General features: G+C 40.7%; 1 pseudogene; it reads right to left on the reverse strand.

Moving 5' to 3' along the window:
- Positions 1-7: 7 nt before the first annotated feature.
- On the reverse strand, positions 8-21,088 carry LOC121473968 (annotated as a pseudogene).
- Positions 21,089-26,136: the final 5,048 nt, after the last annotated feature.

Below are 26,136 nucleotides of genomic sequence, written 5' to 3' on the forward strand. Positions count from 1 at the left end.
ATTTTCTTCACTGTGCAGCCTGGCATTGGGATTGGTGACTGATGGCCAGCTCGGCTGCTCTTTCCACAGTGGCCTTGCGGTTCTTGGAGGAAACTTTGTAAGCAATCTCTGCACAGTAAGATTTGTTGTACATCAGCAACACTTCAAGCTCTTTGACATTGTGGACTGGGAACTTCAGAAGCCACTGGGCAGCATGTGCCTTGTTTTCTTGTCGCTTCTGAAAGCATTGCTGGGCATCAAGATCTGGCCCTTGAGTCTTCTGTGCACCCTACTGTCAGTGCCTCTGGTTTCCCAGTAAGTTGGGCTTACTTTTAACTTATCAGTCTGACTGGTGCCAGATGAACTTCTTGGTCCTCTTTTTAACAATCTTGGGCTTCTCCAGAGGCCTGAGGGCAGCCATGATGCCAAGTAGCGGATGACTGTCACCTCCGCAGGCAGTGCTGAGGAAGAGAACAGAAGGTGGCATGTAAGGGCTTTCCATTTGCAAGTTCTAAAGGGGCCCAGGCCATGTCCCTCTTGGTCATCATTCTAGTTTCTGTATCTCATATGAATGAGTAAACACATGTGTGAATGCATGAATGAATAAATAAATGGGTTGCATTTTCTAAAATCTGAAAACCAGGGGCACGCGAGTGGCTCAGGGTTAAGCGTCTGCCTTTGGTTCAGGTTGTGATCCCAGAGTCCTGGGCTCCCTGCATGGAGCCTGCTTCTCCCTCTGCCTATGTCTCTGCCTCTCTCTCTGTGTGTCTCTCATGAATAAATAAATAAAATATTTAAAAATAAACAAAATAAAATCTGAAAACCATTGATATACTGAAACCATAACAAACCCACAGTGGATTACCCAGCTTCTACCTCAACAGATAAGCAGCAACCCTGATTCCCAGTTTCCTTGTACATATGGAACAGCTGTGTCAGGGAAAGAAAGGTGGGGTATAGTGGTAAAGCCCACTAGGGCAGCCACAAGGACAACTCCTACCCCTTTAGGTGATTAGTTCCTGAAGTATCCACTTTAGTAGTTGTCTTCAAGCCCCTCAGTGAACGGGATCTGGGTCCGAGGTTATCTGCTGTAAGTTTACTCTTTGTCAAATTTGGTTGCCAAATTTGAATAATAAATGAATAAATAAATAAAATCTTTTTTAAAAAGATAAAATATGAGGCTTCAAATAAATCTCCTGGTTTTTTTTTTTTAATTTATTCATGAGAGACACACAGAGAGAGGCAGAGACACAGCCAGAGGGAGAAGCAGGGTCCCTGCGGGGAGTCTGATGTGGGACTTGATCTCAGGACCCTGGGATCGCAACCTGAGCCAAAGGCAGATGCTCAACCACTGAGCCACCCAGGTATCCCAAAGAAGTCTCCTGTTTGCAGTGACCTAAAACCCCCGGTCCCTTGAGAAGCACGAATTCACTCTTCCCTGCCATTAATGATACTTTAGTTCCCGAGGCACTGGCCTGAAAGAGCCGTGCAGAAAACACCACCGTGACAATACTCTTACCGTCTGTGCGTGATGCCAGACCCCCACTCCATGCAGAGAAGGTGCCCTTGATGAGACAATGGCATTGGTACAACAACGGCCTCACATCATCTGGGCTGACCGTCGGATTCAAGAGATCAGCCTGCTGTCCTTCTCCCAGGTTCCTGGAGACATAAATCCCCTGAGAAGAGGTGTTACACTCCTATTATCATTTGCTGTTTTTCTGGTGGTCTGCATAGCGCTCAGCACAGATGAGCCACTCGGTTAAAAACTGAACTCCAGACAGACACCTGCACCTCCTCCTTCCTTCCCCCTGGGGGCGGTGGCAGCTCTGGCCTCAGATCCCCTGGGCGCCCAAACCAAACAGCAAGGCCATGGCTGACAAGTGCAGCTCCAGTCACCATGAGGCCAAGGCAAGTTTTACTTCCTCTGTTCCCAGGCTAACGGCTTAAGAAACTCATTCCAAATAGAGACACAACATTTTTACTTCTATTCACATCTTTAAAAAGATTTTATTTATTCATGAGAGACACAGAGAGATAGGCAGAGACATAGGCAGAGGGAGAAGTAGGCTTCCTGCAGAGAGCCCGAGGCAGGACTCGGTCCCAGGACTCTGGGATCATAACCTGAGCCCAAGGCAGACACTCAACCACTGAGCCACCCAGGTGCTGTTTTATTCACATTTTTTAAGGTGACACAGGGAAAAGCGGGACAGGGAGATAGCCAGTGAGTTAACAGCTCTACTCTGAATATGCAGAGATCCACAGTGAACGGGATCTGGGTCCGAGGTTATCTGCTGTAAGTTTACTCTTTGTCAAATTTGGTTGCCAAAGCAGACTCCCTGGGGCCTCCAGCTCCAGCTCCCTCCTGTGACCGCCTGGCAAGTGAAGCTCCTCTGGGTCTCTCTGACTCCAGCATAAGCCCCTGAAATTGGGAATGATGTCTAACTAATCTTCGTGCCCCCTACCGCTTAGTTGGGTCTTTGCACATAAAACGACTCGGTAAATATTTCCTGGTGATGACTATGACAGCAATTTACCAAATAGGAGTTGTTTACCGAAGAGTTGTATTCTGTGCAGTCTGCTGGGCATGGGATTAAATGACTAATAAGAAACCCTCTCTTCCCTCAAGGGGCTTGTGGCTTAGCAGGGAAAGTCACCCTCCCAGACAGTACAAGTGCTGCATGCTCTCTAGCCTGCAGACCCAGAGGCTAATGTGGTGACTTTTCCTGCTAAGCCACAAGTGGGGGCTTGGCCTCCCCCAGCTGAAATCATGGGGGAACCAAAGGGAGGGTGGCATCAAAGGGGTCCTTCCACAATCAGGAATGCCCAGAGTGGGTGGGCCGGAGGGTGACCTCCCCATCACCCTGTAGGAAAGTAAGGCTGGGCTAACACCTGTTAAGACAGGTCACTCCCATTTGCCCATTGTCCCATGTTTGCAGAGGAGGAGCAGAGAACTCCGGGAAGGAAGGGGATGGGTCACAACCAGGTGAGCCTCCTTTCTGTGGCACCACAAGCATGGCACGGAGATAGGGCGGCCGTCCTAGAAGGATTTACAACTCCAGATTTCCAGGTCTTATCGCAAAGAAGCTCTTTCTCAATCGTGACATTGAAGGGAGAGCAGGGGGGAGGTAGGTAGGGACAGGGGACAGGTCAGGGCAGCATGGGGAGAGGGGAATCTAGAAGTGTGTGCATCTGGTTGTGCCAGAAAGAGGAGTTCAGGAGGGACAGAGAGCAGGAGACAGGAGAGAGGTGAGGGATGGGGTAAGCTGTTCATGGCTGACATTGTACAGGGTATTGAACTGGTTATGCTTGGGGGAGGGAGCAGGTGGCCAGTGTCTCTGGTCATACCTATAGCTCCTGAGGCAGAGCTTGTCCCTGGGGACAAGGTAAACTGCCCACCTGTGCTGCTTTGGTGATAGAGGGGAGAAGGGGAGAAGACTCTGTGATGAATGGCTGGCCCCATGGCTGCTAAAGGCAGCAGTGCTTTTCCATCTTCCCCTGCCATCCACTTTCACCTGATGCCACATGAATAAAAACATCACCCAAGGGAAGCAGCACCCTCTGCAATTTGCCCTGAACCACACTCCAGTAGGGCACCCCGGAGGGAGAAGACTAGGTGTTTCCTTCCATGGCAGGCCTCCTCTGGACTCAGGCCCCAGTCTGCATTCTGCTCGTAGGTGGGACCCAGGAGGACTTAAAGGATGTAAAAATATCCTTCTGAGGACCCCCAGAGCATGCCTCTCTCCTCCCGCTTCCTCCAAGACATCAAATGCGTCAGACCTAGCTGGGAGGGTGGAGTTCACAAACACAGTTTGGGGGAGGCTTGTGGGCCTCTCCTTCACCCTCCCCACTCCAGCCTGAGCAAATTCCCTGGGACTTCAAAGCCAGCTGCTTGTTTGCCTGGCCACGGAGCAGCAACAATGCTTTCCCTTTTGACCTAAGAAAAGGGGGGCAGCTGAGAGCACAGAACACTACCCGTAGGGGGCTGTGAAGTGGGCATGCCTGCCAGCCTGCCCTGCCAGTCCCAGACCAGGGGATGCATTGAGAAGGCCCGATGGGAACTGTGTCCCCAGGCTGCTGGATATACCTCTGGAAAGACTGCCCCAGCCAGGACTCAGTTCAGAGAGGGCAGGCTCCACCCCACCACAGGATGGTGTGACTGGGCATACCAATGTACCGGGAGTGGAGACCACAAGCCCATGCACTGCTCCCCTGAAGGCTACCCTTGGTTCCAGGAACTGCTCACCATGAACATGGTGGTGTAGCACGTGTGCTGGTCTGTGCCAGGTATATATGTGTCCATACACACATGTGTGCACAGGAGTGGGCATAGCCCAGTGATCCCAGACACCAGCATATGGATATGGTTCTCTAAGAACTCTGCTCACAACTCACGTTCTGAAAATAAATTTTTATGCTTGATCTGAATGTAAGAGCAGAGAATAGTATATGAGAAGCAGTAAATTAATCCAGCCAATCAGTTCAAGGAATGGAGAAACCTATCTTAGGACTTACTGAAGGCCTTACCTACCTTTCGACTTACTTTTCTGCCCGGTCAATGATGAAACACTCATATTTTCAGGGATCCTCAAAAAGGCATGGAAAATCTTCCCAGATTGTAGCATCTCAGACAGTAGCATCTTTAACAAGATTTTTTGGTAATAATGATGATGATGATGACTTTTTCCTGAAGAATCCCCCCTCCCCATTTGCCATCCCACATAGAAGAGGATAGTAAGAGCGTCCAGGCTCTTTCTGAAGAGATGGCCCCAGAGTAGATGTACTCTAGTGTAGGGGAAGGTGTGTGGACCCTAACGTCACCCAGAGCTGGGTTCACATCCTAATTCTGTCACTTATTTCCTGCATGACCCCAAGGACATTATTTAACACTCTGATCTTATATTTCTTCATCTGAAGCCTCCTGGAAGATTCTACACTCAAGAAAGGAATGTTGCTAAAAAAAAAAAAAAAAAAAAAAAAAAGAAAGGAATGTTGCTGGTGATTATAACAAGAGGAAATTATTTGGTGAAAAACTGCTTTGCAGCAGGAACCCAGGTCTGGGGCTGCAGGTCCAACACGTGAAGTATCCATGGCAGCTTCCTTCACAGTTTAGAGATGCAGCACCCATGGTGGTTTAGAGCCCAGACACCACATCAGGGCTGCCATGGTCCAATCCTACACACCACTTTCAGTAGCCACCACTTAGGCATGCACTTAATCTCTGTGCCTCACTTTCCTTCCCTGTAAAGCAATGATAATAGTAGTCTCTACCACAAAGGATGATTTCCAAAACAAAATGAGTTAATGCATACAAAGTACTTGGTAAATGGGTGGCACAACGTAAGTGCCATATCATGCTTGCAATTTTTATTATTGTATTGTCAACACTGGAGTCACACAACACTGTTCTTGTAAATACTGTCCAGGCAAAATTACAAATATTTGGTGGAAATGAGGAACATGTGTTGGTGTAGGAGTAGGGGAAGGTTTATTGATTTGTAAGTATGGATTGGCCAGCAGGAGAGGAGCAAGGCAGCTAGGATTTTGATCTCAAAGGCATACCCTGAAATTCATTTGTGTTAGTCACATAGAAGAATGATAACGTCACTAAACCAGATGGTACAAAGCTGAGCAAAGAACTCTGACTCTTGCTGTCCCTTCCCTTCCTGGGGTTCTTCTATCATCTCTTAAGAAAGTTTTAAAAATCATGAGATTTCTGGTTTCCTGTAAGAACTTTATTTTTCTTAAATATTTTTTTATTTACTTGAGAGAGTGTGTGTGTGAGAGAGAAAGTGAGTGAGAGAGAGCATAAGCAGGGAGGAGGAAGAGGGAGAAGCAGACTTCCCACTGAGCAGGGAGCCTGATGCAGGACTCCATCCCAGGACCCTGGAATCATGACCTGAACCGAAGGCAGATGCTTAACTGACTGAACCACCTGAACCACCTAGGTTCCCTCACGTAAGTAATTTAAACTCTATAGAAATTTCAATGCTCTGAAATTTGAGTTTTATCCTGTCTCAGGACAGCAGCCCCAAATGCCCCTCCCTGGCTAATCAGGTGTTTCCTGGTAACCTGTTGGCAGCCTCCAAGCTGCAGATACTTCCCCTTTTGTCCCTATAACAGAGTAGATTTCTGTCCTAGTTGCCTCCCCACAGACCTCACCCTGACCTAAAGAGCTCCGAAGTGCTGCAGAAAGGGGAGAGGGAGTAGAATGGGGGAAAAGCCAAATAAGCCACCATAGCTCCTAGCCTGAATAATTAGGCAATGCAGAACAACCTCTCCTTGCATTCCCAAGTCCAGATCTCACTAATACACAGAAGGCATGCTTTATCACATTTATAGATGGCTGGTTATGAAGTAGGAATACAAATGACCAAATTTAATGGGATTTATATAATATAAATTTAATATTATATATAAATGTAAATTTATATTAAAATATAAATTATATATGTATATATATTTTTTCCTGTATTCCTGCTTTGGGAGCTTTTTCTTCTCTTTTGAACAAATAACAGATTTTCAGTGATGTAGTTCAAATGAAAAATATAGGGGTTTAGTTAACCCTAAACTTAAGTCAGCAATGTACCATAGTACTGAGAAGACAAAATCAAGAGTGCATCAATAGAAGTCACTGTGTCCAGATCATGTGACATAAGAGCCCCGCTTGTTTGCAATCAGACTCCACCTTAAAGTCTGGGCATCACTTTTCAAGAAGGACATTGACCAACTGGAAACCACTGAGAAGTGGTTTCTGCCTCTCTCTCTCTGTGTGTGACTATCATTAAAAAAAAAAAAAAATCGCCGAACATAAAATAAACCGTTTTAAAAATCTACAGTTCAATGGCATTGAAAATGAAAAATCTGGAAATTATCTCATCCAGACAATAGCAAACATCCGGGAGATGCGTAGTCTCACAGGGAAGATCTAAGGAGAACAAATAGTTGAAGAGGTGTGATGTAGATGAGAAAACACATTGTTCTCTGAACCACAGGGCAGATCATAGACTACAGGAGAATTATTCAACTGTTTGTCAATGAAGTGAATCCACCCTAGCAGTAGGTAAAGGCTGGAGGATCATCTTTCAGAGATGTAGGATAGGGATAACTATATTAAATAGGAGGTTGGAAAAGAAAAGAAACCATTCAACTCTGAAAGTCTGAGTTTATTTTTTAAAATTATAAATGGGCCAAATCTTCTGTTAGGCAAAACAATATCTGCCTAACACTCCCACTATTAAAGTCACCTAGCTGGGCAAAAACCATTGTTTGTTCTGAATTACTTATTTTATTTTATTTTATTTTTTTGAAAATTTTTTTGAATTATTTCTTTTAAAATGCAATGTGTTAGTTGAGAAATGTGACACATTAGCACAGATAGCTAGCTAGGGGAAGTTTGGAATCATGGAAATAGCTTTCGACTATGAATTAGAAGATTCTGGTTTGAATCTTCCACTTATTATCTATGTGATCTTATTTACCTTTTTGAGTTTCTGTTTCTTCATCTATTAAATGAGAATAAAAATGCCTATTCTCAAATACCAAAGGCATATATACATTTTGCTGGTACAGACCTATCAGGCACAGCATAGCTCCAGAGCCAATAGTTCTGGTAATGTATCATAATTAAGGTGACATGCTCCTTTAACGAACAGTTATCAACTTTTACCACTTTCACTCATATTTTAGTGGCTATCCAGGCAGTGCCAAAAGGCAAGGAAAGAAATAAAAGGTACAATGATTGGAAAGGAAAAAATAAAATTACTGCTATTTGTTTACAATGTGATTGTCTTTGTAGAGAATCCAAGAAAATTTAGAGACCAATTATTGTAACTATTATAAGAATTGTACAAAGTTGCTGAATTCAGATGCAGCTTATCAAAAAATCAAAAGCATTCTTACATACCTGCAAAAACTAAGTAGGAAGTGTAATCTTTAAGAGTTTCTGTCATCATATCCAAAAAAACTAAAAGGCATGTAGGTATTAGCAATCGATCTAATAAAAGAAGTGTTAATTCAAGTGGAAAAACTATAAACTTTATTGACAGAAGATCTAAATAAATAGGCCATGTTCATGGATGGAATATATTATTTTTTAAATCCCAAATTACTCCACAAATTCAATATAGTTCCAATAAAAATTTCAACTTGGCCATATCTGTATATAGGAAAATTCCAAGCTAATCATAAAATATGATAGAAAAGAGCCAAAAATAGTAAAGACAATTTTGAAGAAGAAGGAAAAGAAGGCATTTACTTTACCACAAGTGAAAAAATTTAATAAGGCTATTGTAATTAAAATAGTGTGATCCTGACACATAGAGAAAAAACTAAATCCAATGAAATGAAATAGCTCAGAAATAGACCCACGTTTGTAAGAGTTTGATATATTACAGGAATGGCATCACAGATCACTGGGAAAATGATGGACAACCAATAAATGGTGCTAGAAAAAATGATTATCAATATGGAAAAATAAAAGTAAAATTATCTTCCTATCTCACACTGTGTATAAAGAGTAACTTAAAGGCTTTGATGTGAAAAAGCAAAATTTTTAAATTCTTAGAATTTTACAGCACAATACTGTAAAGAATAAATTTGACTATGTTAAAATGGAGATTTTTTAAATGGAGATTTAATATATTAAATGTGCTTAATATATTAATTATACATATATTTTTAGAGTTTTTATTTATTTATTTGAGAGAGAGAAAGAGAGCATGAGCCTGTACAAGCTGAGGGGAGAAGCAAAGGGAGACAAGGAAACAGATTCCCCACTGAGCAGGGAGCCTGACTTGGGGCTTGATCCCAGGGCCCTGAGATCATGGCCTGAACCAAAGGCAGACACTTTACCAAGTGAGCCACCCAGGCACCCTATATTAATTATATTAAAAGAGAAAAAAATATTACAAATTGAAAAGTCAAGCTCCAAAGGGGGAGAAAATGCTTACAATGAATGCTACTAACAAAGGGTAAATTTCCAGATTATATAAGAAAGTCTGACAAATTAATTTTTATATACTTTTTAATTATACATACAATTTTTATAAATTATATACTATATATTATATACAATTTTTAATAAGGACCTAAGAGAAAAATATGCAAAGAATTTGAATAAGCAAGTTACAGAAAAGGAAACACAATGGACAAAAAAACAAAGGTACTTGCAAAAAGCAAAGGTACTTGACCTCATCAGTATTTTGAGAAATGCAACTTAAAATCCCAATAAGAATGACTTCCAGGGCAGCCCAGGTGGCTCAGTGGTTTAGCGCTGCCTTGAGCCCAGGGCGAAGCCTGGAGACCTGGGATCGAGTCCCACATTGGGCTCCTTGCATAGAGCCTGCTTCTCCCTCTGCCTGTGTCGCTGTCTCTCTCTCTGTGTTTCTCATGAATAAATAAATAAAATCTTTAAAAAAAAAAAAAAAGAGTGACTTCCAGGTAAAGATGGCAGATTGAGCATACTGTCATTTTCCCCCAAAACCTCACTAAGATAACAGCAGATTCTTTTTATAAAAGGTGTAAACTCACAAGGATAAAGAGAATGGGAGAGGAGACTATGGCAATAAAAGTTTGGAAGCTAGAAAGCAAACAATTGAGAGATAACTGATTCGAAAAACTGAAGAAAGCTGAATCTCAATCTAGATAAGTGGAGAAAGCTGGGAAGTTGGTCTACCAAATACCTGAGGCAATGAAGATGAAGATGGAGTGAAAAATAATCAAGATTGGATGGAAATCTTTAGAAAGCTAATGGGGGGGGCGGTGTCCTGGGTGGCTCAGTCGGTTAAGCAGCTGCCTTCAGCAAAAGTCATGATTTAGTAGTCCTGGGATGGAGCCGAGATCCTCCAGATAAAGCCTGGAGTCCCCAGATGGAGCCTGGAGTAGGGCTCCCTGCTCAGCAGGGAGCCTGCTTCTTCCTCTCCCTCTGCCCCTCCCCCTGCTCATGCTAGCTCTCTCTCTCTCTCTCTGTCAAATAAATAAATAAAATATATTTTTTAAAAATTTTAAAGGAACATTCAAGGAATAAAAAAAGTTAGGAATTCAAATTTTAAAAAGAAATTTAAAATATATATGATAACATCAATGGAAAACTTAATAAATAGACTGGAAAAAAAAAGTTGAGAAAATTCCCAGAAATTTGAATAAAAGACAAGGAGGAGAAAAATAGGAGAAAAAATAAAGTAAGACCAATGGAGGAGATCCAACATCTGAATTACAGGAGTTCCAGAGAGAGCAGAGAAAACAGAAGAGAAGAAATTCTCAGATAAATAATCCAAGAAAAATGTCCCAGAAGATATGGCCTTCTGGATGGAAAAGGCCCACCAAGTGTCCACCATATTAGATGAAAACAGATCCATCCATACATATTCTTTTTTTTTTTAAATTTATTTATTCACAGAGACACAGAGAGACAAGAGGCAGAGGGAGAAGCAGGCCCCCCGACATGGGACTCGATCCCACGTCTCCAGGATCACACCCCGGGCTGCAGGCAGCGCTAAACCACTGCACCATCGGGGCTGCTCCATACATACATATTCTTAAATACATAAAACCACAGAATAAGTTCAAACCAACTTCAGAAAAGTAGACTCTGCTGAAGCATGAGAAGACAATAGGAGTGGGGAGGGATACAAAAGGAGTTTCAACTAAATCTATAAACTTTCTTCAAAAAAGAACTGATATAGCAAAATGTTAACTTTTATTAAATACAAGCAGTAAACATGAGTATCTAGAATATCCTCTGAACTGTTCTGTATATATTTCATAATTAAAATATAAATGCAAGAGGCTCAGGAAAATATGTAAGAATAATCATAGCAGCCAAAAACTGGAAATAAATTAATGTCCATCCCAGGAAAATAGATAAGTTGTGGTATACTCATATAATGGAGTATTATTCAATAAAAAGGAACGAACAACTAATACATGAACAATGTGAATGAATATCAAAAATAGGCTTAAGAAAAGGAGCCAGAGGGGCACCTAGGTGGCTCAGTGGTTGAGCATCTGCCTTCAGCTCAGGTCATGATCTGGGGGCCCTGGGATTAAGTCCCGCATCAGGCTCCCCAGAAGGAGCCTGCTTCTCCCTCTGCCTATGTCTCTGCCTCTGTCTCTCTCTGTGTGTGTGTCTCTGTGTCTCTCATGAATAAATAAATAAAATCTTTTAAAAAAAGAATGAAAAAAAAGGAGCCAGATACAAAAAATGTGTGGAATCCAATAATAGGCAAAACGAATGTAGGGTTCAGAAATGCCTTGAGAGAAGAGAAGGATTAAGGGTTAGACCGGAAAGGACAAAGGGAACTTTCTAGGAAGATAGAACTGTTCTATACTTTGCTTTGGGTGGAAATTATATGAGTGTATGTAATTATCAAAACTCACTGAACTGAACCACTTAAGATCTGTCATTTTATTATCTGTAAATTATACTCCAATGATGAATGAATGAATGAATGAATGAATGAATGAAATGGGAAAAACAACTGACAAAAGGGATCTTCAAAATTATATTTTGGGTTGAAGCTCATGGTCTCCACTCTATGACTCTAATGTAAAGTCCCAGGTGGGGTGGAGAGCCCATGTTTAGAGATGGTCTGTTTCTTTTGTATTTTCATCTTTTTACCTGTTCCAGAATCCACCTGTAACTGTGTAATGGTGCCAGAGTGATGGTCTGCTTCAGAACTCTGGGAAGACGTAGGCAAAAAAAGCTACAAAAAACAAAAAAAAAACTCACAAAGCTCAGACCTCATCTTGGCCAACCCTCCTTTCCCTTCCTGACAATGTTCCTGACCAGAGTAAAGCCAGTCTTAGGCTTGAACCTCTTGGATGACAAAGAGCTCCCTCCTTCCAGGTAACAATGCTAGTAACAACAACTAGCAAACTTAAGTGAGTGCTATCCATGTGCCTGGCACTGTTCTCAGCCCTTTGCATGTATTGACTCACCGCAAGTCAGCTTGTTTTAAATTGGGACAGCTCTGTCTGCAGAAAGTTCAGACAGGACTCCCCATTTTCCCTCTGATCCTCCTGAGGTCTCTTAATGGAGGGGAAATGAGGATTTTCACGTGGGACAAAATAGTGTGCATTGTGCTACATGATTGTCATTGCAAGTCCAGTCTATCCCAGGCTCCAAAGTCGTAGCAGTAGTAATAAGTAAAAGTTAACATTTATTGAAGCACATGCTCACTTTACATGCATTTGCCTCATTTAATTCACATAACAACCCTATTTTTCTACAGATGAGCAGATTGACGTTTTGTAAGGTGAGGTAACTATCTTAAAGCTCCAGAGCTGGTTGCCAGCATTCCAGCCCAGGCTGTCTGGCCAGAGGCTGAGCTGTTAACCATACCAGTCTGTGCAAGTTTTCAAAATTAATGTGTTTCTGAGAAGAGTGTAATAGAAAAATCGTTGAACAGAGTGAAAAGGCTGGGGCTCTGCTCCTCCTTCTGCTACCTCTCTGAGTTTGAGCAAACTGCTCTCCCCATTTCCTTAACTGTAAAGCAAGAGAGCTGTATCAGATGATGCCTAAAGCCTGGGCCTCCCTCTGATAATCTGTGTTCTAAGATACAGGTGTCTATAATCCTTTCCCATCTGAAATGTGTCCTAGGGTATCTAGTTAACATATGGAGAGGGATACATGAATGAATGAAGGAGTGATCAAATGAAGTGAAATCTAGCATTTTCCTTTGCAGAAGGCTATTCCTAGTCAACTGATCCTGAAGAAAATAGAGTCCTGGTCTCACTTTTCAGTTTTAGTTTCTTTTCCCCGGTTAGCTTCAAATCTTTGAGCAAAAATAAAGCCAGCATCAACCCCAGGGCTTTCTCTCAAGGCCCAGCTGTAAGGCTAGAAGCAGAAAGTGAATACGCACACAGAGTGGCCAATTAGTTCACTGACTGCCCTCATGACCTCTGACCCCTGCTGGGCCACCCCATCCATTAGCTGTCCTCTTCCCCTCCACCCTCCTCTCTCTCAGTTTGAGCTAGTGTCGGGCCATTCTCTTTCAGCAAAGAAACATGCTCAGGCATTCAGCCAGCCGCTTCCACTTGCTGTTCTTTTGTCTCCTCCCTCTGTTGCCCTTGTTGCTAACCTGGTCACCACTCCTTGACCCTAGGCTGGGCTCTCGCCCCTCCTGGGAGTGGAGAGGGGCAGTATTCCAAGGCAGAGCTTGCTGGGAGGAAGAAGGCAAGCTCTTGCTTTTCCTTTTCACTTGGATTTCATTCCACAAACTCGAGTTTTAATCCTATTCCTTACTGCAAAAGAGTCCCTGTAATGCTTTCCCTGGGATGATGATTTCTTTAAAAGGCAAGTGTTTTGAGGATTCCTGTGTTGGGAAGTCAGCAGTACATTTCTTTGAGATGTTGGCTATTCCTCTGTGATGTTGGGAGGGAAACTATATATTTATATGTATATAATTTCTGTGTGTGTGTGTGTGTGTATATATATATATATATACACACACATACATATATATAGTTGATTAAGAGAGAAAAGGCTAGGGATGCCTGGGTGACTCAGTGATTGAGCATCTGCCTTCAGCTCAGGAGGTGATCTCAGGTCCTCCGATCGAGTCCCACATCGGGCTCCCTGCAAGGAGCCTGCTTCTCCCTCTGTGTTTCTGACTCTTACTCCCCGTGTCTCTCATGAATAAATAAAATAAAAATGTTTAGAGAGAGAGAGAGAGAGAGAGAGAGAGTAGCCCGGGTGGCTCAGCAATTTAGTGCCACTTTCAACTGAGGGCGTGATCCTGGAGACCCGGGATCGAGTCCCACATCGGGCTCCCTGCATGGAGCCTGCTTCTCCCTCTACCTATGTCTTTGCCTGTCTTTCTCTCTCTGTGTCTCATGAATAAATAAATAAATAATCTTTAAAGAGAGAGAGAGAGAATGGAAAGGCTAGTTCAAGATTATGGGTGTGTGAATACCTATTTGTGAAACAAGTTAAAGCAGTCATCAAAAGAGGAAAATGAATGAATTTTATTGCACTTGGGAAAAGTCTTCTAAATGTTAGTTGCATCTGCTAATTTTTTAGAATTCTAGCTCAGAGAGCAAAGGAGCTGGTAGTGACTTTATTACAAAAGGCTAAGTTTTGGGGAGTCAGACCCATTGCATTTAAATCCAGGTCCTGCCATTTATCTACTGAGTGACTTTTGGTAAAAATAGTGGCTTCCAATTTTCTGAGTGCACCTTGTATGCCCATCACTTCACATCTATCATCTCCTTCAATCCTCATTAATATAAGCAGTGAGGCAGGTGTTATAAGCCACTATCTTCATTGTACAAAGAAGAAGAAAGAAATGAAGACTAAGAGAAATGAAACTTTTTTGTTCAAGGTTGTATAAATTGTAAATGGCAGGAAAGGAATGTGACCCCAGAGTCCTTAAATACAGTGCCATACTTCCTCCCAGTTGTAACATACCTAAGTTATTTAAGCTTTATGAGCTTTGGTTTCCTCACCAAATAATAATGACCTAATAGTAATAGTAAGCACCTAATGGTAATGACTAATTACTGCTGAATGCTTCTTATTATTTTCTAGGCACTTTTTAAAATACTGACATACCGCATCTCATTTCGTCACAAAGATCTAAACATAGGAACTATTTTTATTCCCATTTTACAGAGGAAGAAATTGAGGCTTAGAGAGATTGAGAAACTAATCCAGATTGCACATGGCTAATGAGTAGCCAAGCTGGGATTCTATTTTGGGCCTGTTTGGCTCCAGGCCCAGGCTCTTTCTACTTTCTGCTCTAGGATGGTTGTCTCAAAAAGGCCTGATGACGAAGATATGGTATGTACACAAAGAGAGGACAACAGGAATGTAAGGAAGGAGGAAACTAATTCCAACCAAGAGCAACATGTACAGCTTTATGGAGAACATAGGGGAGAATTGCTGGATGGAAATTCACTTTAATGCCAGTAAGGCTCAGAAATCCACCTGTTGGGCAGCCCCAGTGGCCTAGCAGTTTAGTGCCACCTTCGGCCTGGGCGTGATCCTGGAGACTCGGGATTAAGTCCCACATCAGGCTCCCTGTGTGGAGCCTGCTTCTCCCTCTGCCTGTGTCTCTGCATCTCTCTCTCTCTCTCTCTCTCTGTCTCTCATGAAAAAAATAAATAAAATCTTTAAAAAAATCCACCTGTTTCACAATGCAAGGCACACCCTAATTATGTACCAATGTTTATGCTGATGGGGTGGATAGAGTCCTTGCCATAAACACATCTAATAAATACTATGACAGGGACCGTAGTTTATTCATCACTGTTCTTCTCCCCTTCCTTCCACCTCCCATCCCAGTAGCATCTAGCATGCTGCTTTGCACTATAGTCCACACTCACTTGATAGAGATTTCCCTGTTCCTGTCATTCAGTTCCTAAATGAATAAATGAATAACCTCAAGGAGGATTTGGGCAGGGGTAAGTGGCTTTCCTGGTTTGGGGGATGCTGCAGCCCTGCAGCTGGAAGACCCTAACCCTTTCCTCTTTCTCCCTGCAGCTCCTCTGACAAGAAGCCCACAGGCTGAATGGTAGGGGGCCCACTGCACCAGAGATGATTTATGGTTCTTTGTTATACAAACTCTTTCACATTCCTCCCCATCCTCTTTTTGCAACCAATTCATCATGACATTTAAATGAAAATTTGGATAGGGAACTCTGGCTCACAGTCCTGAAGACAATTGTTCAGGACACCTAAACAATAATAGATCTAGCATTTGAATCTATAAAAGATCACTTCTCCATCGGGATTATCTTAGATTTCCCTGCTTTTCCCAAGGACCCAGGGAAATGCCTTCATTTCTATCTTAAAGAATCTCAGGTATTCAGCCCGAACAGTGAAAAGAAAAGGGCAACATACAGCTAACTGGCTATGGAAGGCAATGCTCTGTAATTTCCCCATAATTCAAACAACAGAGGCCCCAACGAAGATTTCCGGCTGGACTGCAGAACAACTTTGCAAAGATGCTTCAGAGTTGTTCTACTCAATGCTCTGAGAACCCCAGGTTTGTTGGGTCAATCTGCCATCAAAATGATGATGGCAAAGTGAAGTGAAACTTTCTTGGTTCTTCATGCTTTTTTTTTTTTTTTAAGATTTTATTTATTTATTCATGACAGAGAGAGAGAGAGAGAGAGAGAGAGAGAGACAGGCAGAGGTAGAAGCAGGCTCCATGCAGGGAGCCCGATATGGGACTCCATCCCTGGTCTCCAGGATCACACCCCGGGCTGAAGGTGGTACTAAACCGCTGGGCCACCGGGGCTGCCCGGTTCTTCATGCTATTGATACATACTGACGTCACACTAATCAAAGTGAATCCTTTATCAGGGCCATAGGAGTAAACTAGCAGTGAGCATCTCCTCCGGCTGTCATTAAGATTATGTCAGTCACATCACTCACGGGATACCATATTCTGGCATTATTTTGACTACGTCAGCACAGTCAGTAGAATCAAGAGCTAAATTCTTGAGCAAAAACCATATACATTAAGTTTAATACAAAATCATTGGGAAAATGGACGTTTTTAATTTTATTGATTGTTGTATATCATTGCCTTATTGTGAAAAGAACTATCATGGTTAGAACCTAACATGCCACGTATGATTTTTTTACATGATTTTTAAAAAGATTTTATTTATTTATTCATGAGAGACACACAGGGAGAAGCAGAGACGTAAGCAAAGAGAAGCAGAGACATAAGACAAGGGACATGATCCCAGGACCCCAGGATCACAACCCGAGCCAAAGGCAGACTCTTAACCCCTGAGCTACCCAGGCATCCCTTGCATGATTTTTTATAACCCAGGTGATTAGATGATGCCTTCTAATTTCTTACTATGTGATACTCAACTCACTTCACTCTGTGCCTCATTTTCCCTTTGTACACAGAAGATGAATGTTTTGCTTCCTATCTTCCTAAAGACAAAATGCAAAATGAGATGTAAAAAAGGTATTTTCTATCATAATGTGTTCACAAAAGTTAGGAATAGTCTTAAGTTTAGGGAACCACATCATACTTTACATGCATCAGGGAATTTCAAGATTCCTGGGTGGCTGAGTTGGTTGGTTAAGTATGGGAGTCTTTGTTTTGGCTCAGGTCATGATCTCAGGGTCTTGAGATCAAGCCACTTGTTGGCTTAAGATTCTCTCTCCCTCCCTCTTTGCCCTTCTTCCTCTCCCTCCCTTAAAAAAAATGCACTAGGGAGTCTCAAATAATATTTTTTGTAAAACAAACAAGCCCCTTGTATACTGGTTTAGAATATTCAAATTTTCAATAATAAATTTTCTTAAAAGAGGGCTGCCCCGGTGGTGCAGCAGTTTGGCACCGCCTGCAGCCTGGGGTGTGATCCTGGAGACCCAGGATCGAGTCCCACCCGGGCTGCCCTGATTACTACAGCTTTGTAATATGTTTTGAATTGGACATATCATAATTGTAATATGATCTGGAATTGTAATACCTCCAGCTTTGCTTTTTCAAAATTGCTTTGGCTTATTTAGGGTCTTTTGTGGTTCCATACAAATTTTAGGATTGTTTGTTCTAGTTCTGTGAAGAATTCTGTTAATATTTTGATAGGGATTACATTAAATCAATAGATTGCTTTGGGTAGTATAGACATTTGAACAATATTTATTCTTCCAATCCAATCCAATGAGCTCATCCAGTAAGCATGGAATATCTTTCCATTTCTCTGTGTCATCTCCAGTTTTTTTCACCAATGTTTTATAGTTTTCAGAGTGTAAGTCTTTTACCTTTTGGTTAAGTTTATTCCTAGGTATCTTGTTATTTTGGGTGCAAATGTAAATAGGATTGTTTTCTTAATTTCTCTTTCTGCTGCTTCATTATTAGTCTAGAGTAATGCAACAGATTTCTATACATTTACTTTATATTCTGTGACTTTACTGAATTCATTTATTAGTTCTGGTATCTTTTTGGTGGAGTCTTTCAGGTTTTCTATGTATAGTATCATGTCATCTACAAATAATGAAAATTTTACTTCTTTCTTACCAGTATCAATGCCTTTTATTTATATTTATTACGTGACTGCTGTGGGTAGGACTTCTAGTACACTGTTGAATAATAGTGGTGAGAGTGGACATCCTTGTCTTGTTCCTGATCTTAGAGGGAAAGGTCTCGGTTTTTCCCCATTGAGTGTGATATTTACTGTGGGTTTTTCACACATGGCCTTTATTAGAGATGTAGAATATTTAACAATTTTAAGGGCAATACAGTGATACTCAACATTTGTTAGAAATTATGTGAACTTCTGGGGCACTTGGGTGGCACACTTGATTGGATGTCTAATTCTTGGTTTCAGCTCAGGTCATGATCCATTGGTTGTGAGATTGAGCCCCATGTCAGACTCCACGCTCAGCTCAGAGTCTGCTTAATACTCTCTATCCCTCTTCCTCTGCACCACCCTGCCCCCACCCACTCATTCTCTCTAAAATAAATAATCTTTTTCCAAAAAAAAAAAAGAAAGAAAGAAATTATGTGAACTTCTTTAAAAAAAAAAAAATAAAGTAGCCCCCAGCTGGCTCAGTCAGTAGAACATGCATCTGTTGATCTCAGGGTTGTAAGTTGAAGCCCCATGTTGGGCCTTAAAATAAAATAAAATAAAATCTTAAAAATAAAATAAAATCCTTAAGAAAAAAAAGAAATTATGTGACTTCCAGTATGAGGTAGATCATAGTTTTGAGGATGTCATATCTTTGCAAAGCTGGCTTTTATGTGGTTGCTCTGATGAAAAGCAAGAACTGCATGAATATCAGTGTGGAGCATAAATGAGTGTGTCAGTGTTTAATCGAAGCTCTGAAGTTGTACAGCACCCAACAAGATCACATAAACCATTAGCAAGTAAGTTGACTAAAAATGAAGTAAGAATACTATTTGCTCTTTTAGTTCTTTGTAATTTTAATGGCTACTAAATTGTGAAATCATAAATATATGTTATTTGGATATAACAGGCAGGGCACCTGGGTGGCTCAGTTGGCTGAGTATCCAACTCTTGATTTTGGCTCAGGTCATGATCTCAGGGTCTTGAGACTGAGTCTCCATGCCAAGTGTGGAACCTCTTAAGATTCTCTCTCGCCCTCTGCCCCTCTCCCTACTCACATGCATGCGTGCTCTCTCTCTAAAACACACACACACACACACACACACACACACACACACCAAAAAGATAGTTGGATTTACCAACCTAATGAATGGATTTATTAGGTATTTCTTTTGGTGTGAATTTCCATGAAAAAATTACTGAGACTCTAAGACCACAGTTAATCAAGAAAATTTGAGAACCTTGGTTTTCTCAATTGTAAACTGAGTCAAATAGTGTTTAGTACTCAGTGTTGCAATGAGATTAAATGGATTAATATATGAACAAGGGCAGCCAGGGTGGCCCAGCGGTTTAGCACTGCCTTCGGCTCAGGGCTGATCCTGGAGACTCGGGATCAAGTCCCGCATCAGGCTCCCTGCATGGAGCCTGCTTCTCCCTCTGCCTATGTCTCTGCCTCTCTCTCTCTCTCTCTCTGTGTGTGTGTGCGTGTGTCTTTCATGAATAAATAAAAATCTCTAATATATATATATATATATATATATATATATGAACAATATTTAGAATAGAACCTTGCAGGGGTGCCTGGCTGGCTTAGTTGGTAAAGTATGTGACTCTTGATCTTGGGGTTGTGAGTTCAAAACCCCACTTTGGGGATCCCTGGGTGGCGCAGCGGTTTGGCGCCTGCCTTTGGCCCAGGGCGTGATCCTGGAGACCTGGAATCAAATCCCATGTCAGGCTCCCGGTGCATGGAGCCTGCTTCTCCCTCTGCCTGTGTCTCTGCCTCTCTCTCTCTCTCTGTGACTATCATAAATAAATAAAAAAATAAAATAAAAAAATAGAAAAAAAATTAAAAAAAAAACAAAACCCCACTTTGGGTGAGAAGATTACTTTAAAAAAATATTTTTAAAAAAGAAGAATAGTACCTGGCAAATAATCACAGAAGTAGTATTATCATCTCATTACCAGGACAGGTCCTTTATTTTTTAATTTAATTTATTATGTTTTAGTTTACATCTTTTCATTTACTGTCAGCCCTTAAAAACAAGGAGGCTTAAAACAAAAAACAAAAAACAAAAAACAAGGAGGCTTAATAAAAATAGGTGGAGAAATTGTGCTCCTTCTGTTTTCTCTGAAACACACAAAACATAACAAATAAGGTCCAAATGTATCCCTCATCCCAACAATCTAGGATCACTCAAGCAGGTAGCCCTACACAAAGCATAATGATGAAGGGTATAACCAGAAACCACAAGTACATTTTGCTCTCACATTTTCTTAGGTTATCGATGCATTTCAAGAATTTCTTGATTTCTTTGCAATGATTCAAAAATCTCTAGGAGACAAATGGCCATTTGCAGGAAGAATATGCTCCACATGCCAAGTTTCCACACTATGTCACTTTTTTTTCAGCCTCAGAGCTTACCAATGCAAGAACCTTGTTTCCAGAGCCAAGGTCTGTAGAGACTTTCTCAAACTGGCTGAGTAGAGCATCTGCATTTGCTGACAAGAAGCCCTCCTCATCTGCAGTCAGCTTCTCTCCAAGTGTCCTGAGAACTGTTAGCATCTCCCTTTTCTGTTGAATGTAGAGGCCTTTCCAGGTTTCCCACTGTGAGATCTCTGTCCATCTCTGCTAAACTTATCTGAAGCTGACCTGGTTGTTTCCTTGCAAAGCATCTGATGACCTCTGGGGTTTGAAAGACCTGGCTGATAGTTGCCTGGATATCCAGTTGCATTCAACCTAACTCATCTACCAAAGTCATTTCCAGGCAGGATTTTCTTCAGCAAATCATTAAATTCACTTAGTTGTTCCAGAGCTTTCCTTTTGGTTTCTTCATCTGTATCAAGGTCCTCTACGTGTTCCTTCAAATCTTGTAATTGCTACATTAGTCTATCCAACAATTCCTCTAAATTACGCTTTAATTTGCTTGTCTCTGTCTTTTTCCTGGAAGCCATTTTGATCTCATGTCTCTTAGTACTTTGAACTCTGCACAGTGTTGACTAGTCCCAAAGTGCATAAACCTCCAACTGTTGAAGTTCCAAGTGTCATAAACCTGAGGAAAGTGAAATTGTTCATCAGGACTATAAGAAGCTCGAAGTTCAAACCACTTGGAGGTGCGGTTGGCTCCTCAGGCCCTTGGGGGTCCTCTCTCCCCAGGATGGTTCTTTTCAACGATCTTATACTTATTTCTACATAATAGGGAAAAAAAGCGTTTTGGAGCATGTCTATGCACCAGTCACATTAAGACTTTATAACTGCCATAATAATCATTAATTTCTATTTAAATTTACTCTCTGGGAGGAGAACAGAAGTGACTCTATTTCTTTATTATTTTATTTCTTTGATTTTTAGGTCTCCTGGGATTGAAATCTTCATCCAATTCTTCTTTTAACAATTAGAAACAGAATTTGTCCCTTGTACATAACAGGGAGTTTTAAAAATTGCTATCAAAAACTCTTCCAACAGGAATGCATGAGTGGCTCAGTTGTTGAGCATTGGCTTTTGGTTCAGGGCATGGTCTCGGAGTCCTGGGATTGAGTTCTCTGGCGGGGAGCCTATTTCTCCCTCTGCCTATGTCTCTGCCTCTTTCTGTATCTCTCATTAATAAATAAATAAAATCTTAAAAAAAAAAAACTCTTCCAACAGATTTACATCTTTTCAAAGACAAAATATTTTTAGGGGCGCCTGCCTGGCTCAGTAAGTAGAGCATGCAATTCTTGATCTCAGTGTTGTAAATTTGAGCCCTATATTGTGTGTAGGTTAGAGGCTACTTCAAAAAAATCTTTAAAAAATTATTTTAAAAAAATGTTGTTCAAGGAAATATCTAATAAGGATTTTGACCTCCCACCACTCCCTTCCCCCAAATGATGGTTTTCCATAAGCTGCTCTGCTAAGGAGGCAGGCGGAATCAACTTGCTATATACACTGATGACAGCTTTTGTCTAACTGTAACTTAGCAAACTCCTTGGAAGTACCTTAATTACCATTTCTTTTTAATTTGTAATTTTTATATAATTTCAAACTTAAAGAAAAGTTGTAAAAATAGCACAAAAATTCCTGTATACCTCTCACCAAGATTTCCCATTCATACTTTACCACTATAAATTTATTACTTTTCTCTTTGTAATTAACAAATATCATGTAAGAACATACTTTGTGACTATGTAAATATCCTGTTTTTCATCCAAATTTCACCCACTAGCTTTACTGTCCATTAGTGATTCAATTATTACTATGATGGTTGCCAAAGAGTGATTTTCTAATCCCATCATTCCTTCTACATTTATTAGCTGACATCCTATTGTAAAAACTCACGTTCCCTTTTCCCACATCTATTTACTTACTCTGTTATTTATTTATATGTTTACATATTTTTATTTTATCCCATGGGTTATAATACATTACTATCATTTTTTATTTTTATGCTTAATTGTCCCAGACTTGGCTGGGAGGAGAACTTTCAGTATGACTTTTTATCATTTGGACATGTCCTACCATTCTTTGAGCACTTTCTAACTTAGTAGCTTAATCTGAGGCATCATATGAGGTTCACCTTATTCTTTCCCAGCTCTAATTCTGGAATCAGCCAGTTCTCCAAGGAGCCCTGGTTCCTTTCAGTAGCAAATGGAATTTAGAAACTATGTTCTGGGTGCAGATGTGCTTATTGCTCCTGGAGTGTCATTGCTTCTGAGCTTTCTCAGTGGACAGAACTAAAAAATTTAATACATATATACATATCTATCTATATTAAAAATCATACTGTCTTGTCCAACTCTAATCCAGTACTATAGGATATATTTTACTCTTCTCTCTTTCCCTATTTGTAACTCTTTCCTCTCGGTGAGAAATTTGAATCCCATTGTCCATAATATTTTTACTTATTTACCCAATCCCAGAATACACAGAAAATAGTTTTAGAATTACTCCCAGAAACAAACAGGGGTGCGTGAATGGTTCAGTCGGTTAAGCGTATGCCTTCAGCTCAGTTCATGATCCCAGGGTCCTGGGATTGAGCCCCACATCAGGCTCCCTGCTCCTTGGGGAGCCTGCTTATCCCCCTACCCCCCACCATTCCCCCTGCTTGTGCTCACGCTCTCTCTCAAATAAATAAAATCTTTAAAAGAATAAAATAAAACAAAATAAACACAGACAAAAACTAACCATTGCTAGTTTTATAGTTCATTTTTTCTTTAGTCTGATGGTATATAATTTTTTAAAATATATTCTCAAGTTACTTGGCTTGAGCTAGTTCCCCTTCCCTCTCACCACACCTGCATTTCAGTGTGATTGTATTATTCATTTGAAACCTAGGCTGATTTGTTCATATTCCATTATTAAGATTTTCCTCTATCTGTGTGTGTAATGTGTTTCTTTTTTAAATATATAAATCATTAACAGGACTCTAAAAAATAGAACCATACAAAAAGTAATACTCAGGAGAAACCTCATTTTCCATCTTCTGCTCTGCACCTACCCTCTCCTCACCTTTTCAACCACATTCTCACTCACCTCCTATAAATAATCTTGTTAGTCTGTGGTTTATCTTTCCTGTTTTACTTTTTGGTTAAAAAGCAGGCACATGCCTATTTTCTCACTCCCCTTTTTTTCTTCCTTTTTTTTTCTTACACAAAAGATAGCATACTGTACTCTTTTGTTCTTTGCTTTTTTCATTAAGCAATATATCTCTAGAAATCATTCCATATCAGTTGGCAGACATCTACCTCATTCTTTCTTACAGAGATATAGTTGCTCTATTATGGGCTTGTACCATAGTTTATTCAACCACTCTCTTCTGCATGGGTATTTAGATGGTCTCCAATACAAACCATGCAGCAATAATTGACCTTGTACACATATATTTCCATATTGTTGGAAGTGTATATTTAGGGTGAATTCTTAGAAGTAGGATTACTAAGTCAAAAGTAAACACTATTGAAGTTTTTAGATACCTAATAAGTTTTCAATGTAGAGATTTAAAGTCATTTTTGTGATAATGTTCATTATATTTATCCATATAGGTATTTTTCTTTTAGATTCTGGGCTATAGACTTTGTATGTCTTTTAAGCATGATCATGTTTTGGTGATTATAAGCAATTGAATGACAAAATTCTTCTTAAGTAGCATTAGATTTTGTACGTGTGCATTTAATTAGGTTTTAGCACCAAGGGTAGTGTCAAAAATAATGAAAGAAAAATCCCTTAGATCTGAAAAATAATAGGTATATAAGGATAGATCACACTCTGTGTATGGGGATGATCAAGGAAATAATATTTTTACATCACTAAGGAGGAGGGATTTCCTCCCAGCACAGGTGATGATCTGAAGTCACTGGAAACATGACGAATAGTGAGGGGAGCCAGTTTGCTCTAGCTACAAGGCTGGTTAATTATACTGTAAATCATGCAAACAGCAATATTTTGAAGAAAAAAAGTCTCCAGACATCATTTCCTTCTCACTAAAAGAACATTTCTTTTTTTAAAAAATATATTTTTATTTATTTATCCATGAGAGACACACACAGAGAGAGAGAGAGAGAGAGAGAGAGGCAGAGACACAGGCAGAGACAAAAGCAGGCTCCATGCAGGAAGCCCGATGCGGGACTTGATGCCAGGACTCCAGGATCACGCCCTGGGCTGAAGGCAGGCGCTAAACCACTGAGCCACCCAGGGATCCCCAAAAACAGTTCTTTTAAAAATAGGCAGATTGGTAATTATCCTAGGCTGAGAAAATACAAAATGTGAACATTAATGCCTAAAGATGCAGAGAAGCTTTAGAGCTTTGAAGTCTGTAAGGCATTTTTAAAATGCTTTATAAATATGATTTGATACTCTTTTTTTAGGATTTTATTTATTTATTCATGAGAGACACACGGAGAGAGGCAGAGACATAGGCAGAGGGAGAGGCAGGCTCCCTGCAGGGAGGGAGTCTGATGTGGGGCTTGATCCCAGGATCCCAGGATCATGACCTGAGCCAAAGGCAGATGCTCAACCATTGAGCCACCCAGGCACCTGGTTTGAGACTCTTGATTAAGCATTGTAGAAGTAAGGAGAACCAACTCCCACCTCTATGTCTATGGTCACTATAATAACATTATTCTGGAGTTTTATTATTTATGTCTTTTTGGGGAGTCTTCCTTTATATAGAGTCTAGGATATATAGAGCCCCCAATAATTCTCTATCCCCTTAGAAAGGTAAATGTTTCATTTGGAAGCCTTTGTGGGATTTGAGCTTTCACAGATGAAGATCAAAGATAGAAATTATTCCTCTGCTCCATTGCTGACTGATGTCAACAAATCCTCCCTGGTCACCCCCTTTTTTTTTCACTGTAAAAGAATTTCTCTATGGCACAGATATTGGTATTTTACTACATTTGCTTTATCATTTATACTTTAATGATTTTGTTAACATAGTGTCAGCAAGGATTCTCCACTGTAAATTTACTGTCTTTCTCTTTGTAATTAGTAAGTACTTTTGGGGACATACAAATGACTAAATATCCTCATATGCTTCTCATATGCATGGAAAAGTTTCATGAAGAGGCTTCAAATTCACAACTGGGGTCCTCACTAGATCTTCTTAAGTACAGAATTATTGAAACCACCTCATGCCAAATATCCACACCCAAAGAAAACCACATTTCATATTACTGTTCTCATCTTGGCATCAGTAAGATGAAGCAATGCAGCCTTAATTGGAATTACACAGATTGGGTTCAAAATGCAGTATGGCGGGCAGCCCTGGTGGCACAGTGGTTTAGTGCCACCTGCATCCCGGGGTGTGATCCTGGGGACCCGGGATCGAGTCCCACGTCGGGCTCCCTGCATGGGGCCTGCTTCTCCCTCTGCCTGTGTCTCTGCCTCTCTCTCACTCTGTGTCTATCATGAATAAATTTAAAAATAAATAAATAAAATCTTTAAAAAAAATGCAGTATGGCTACAAACTACCTATGTAATGTTAGATGCAAGCTACTAAATGTCTTTGAGCCTCAGTTTCTTTTTCAGAAAAACAAGAGTAATCATTAATCTCATTGGGTTGTCGTGAGGCTTCAATGAGCTCTTCTAATATGAAAAGTACCCAGAACTGTGTGTAGCCTACAATAGGCACCAATAAATGGTAGCTATTA

This window comes from Vulpes lagopus, chromosome 12, assembly GCF_018345385.1.
Source record: "Vulpes lagopus strain Blue_001 chromosome 12, ASM1834538v1, whole genome shotgun sequence".
Lineage (NCBI taxonomy): Eukaryota > Metazoa > Chordata > Mammalia > Carnivora > Canidae > Vulpes > Vulpes lagopus.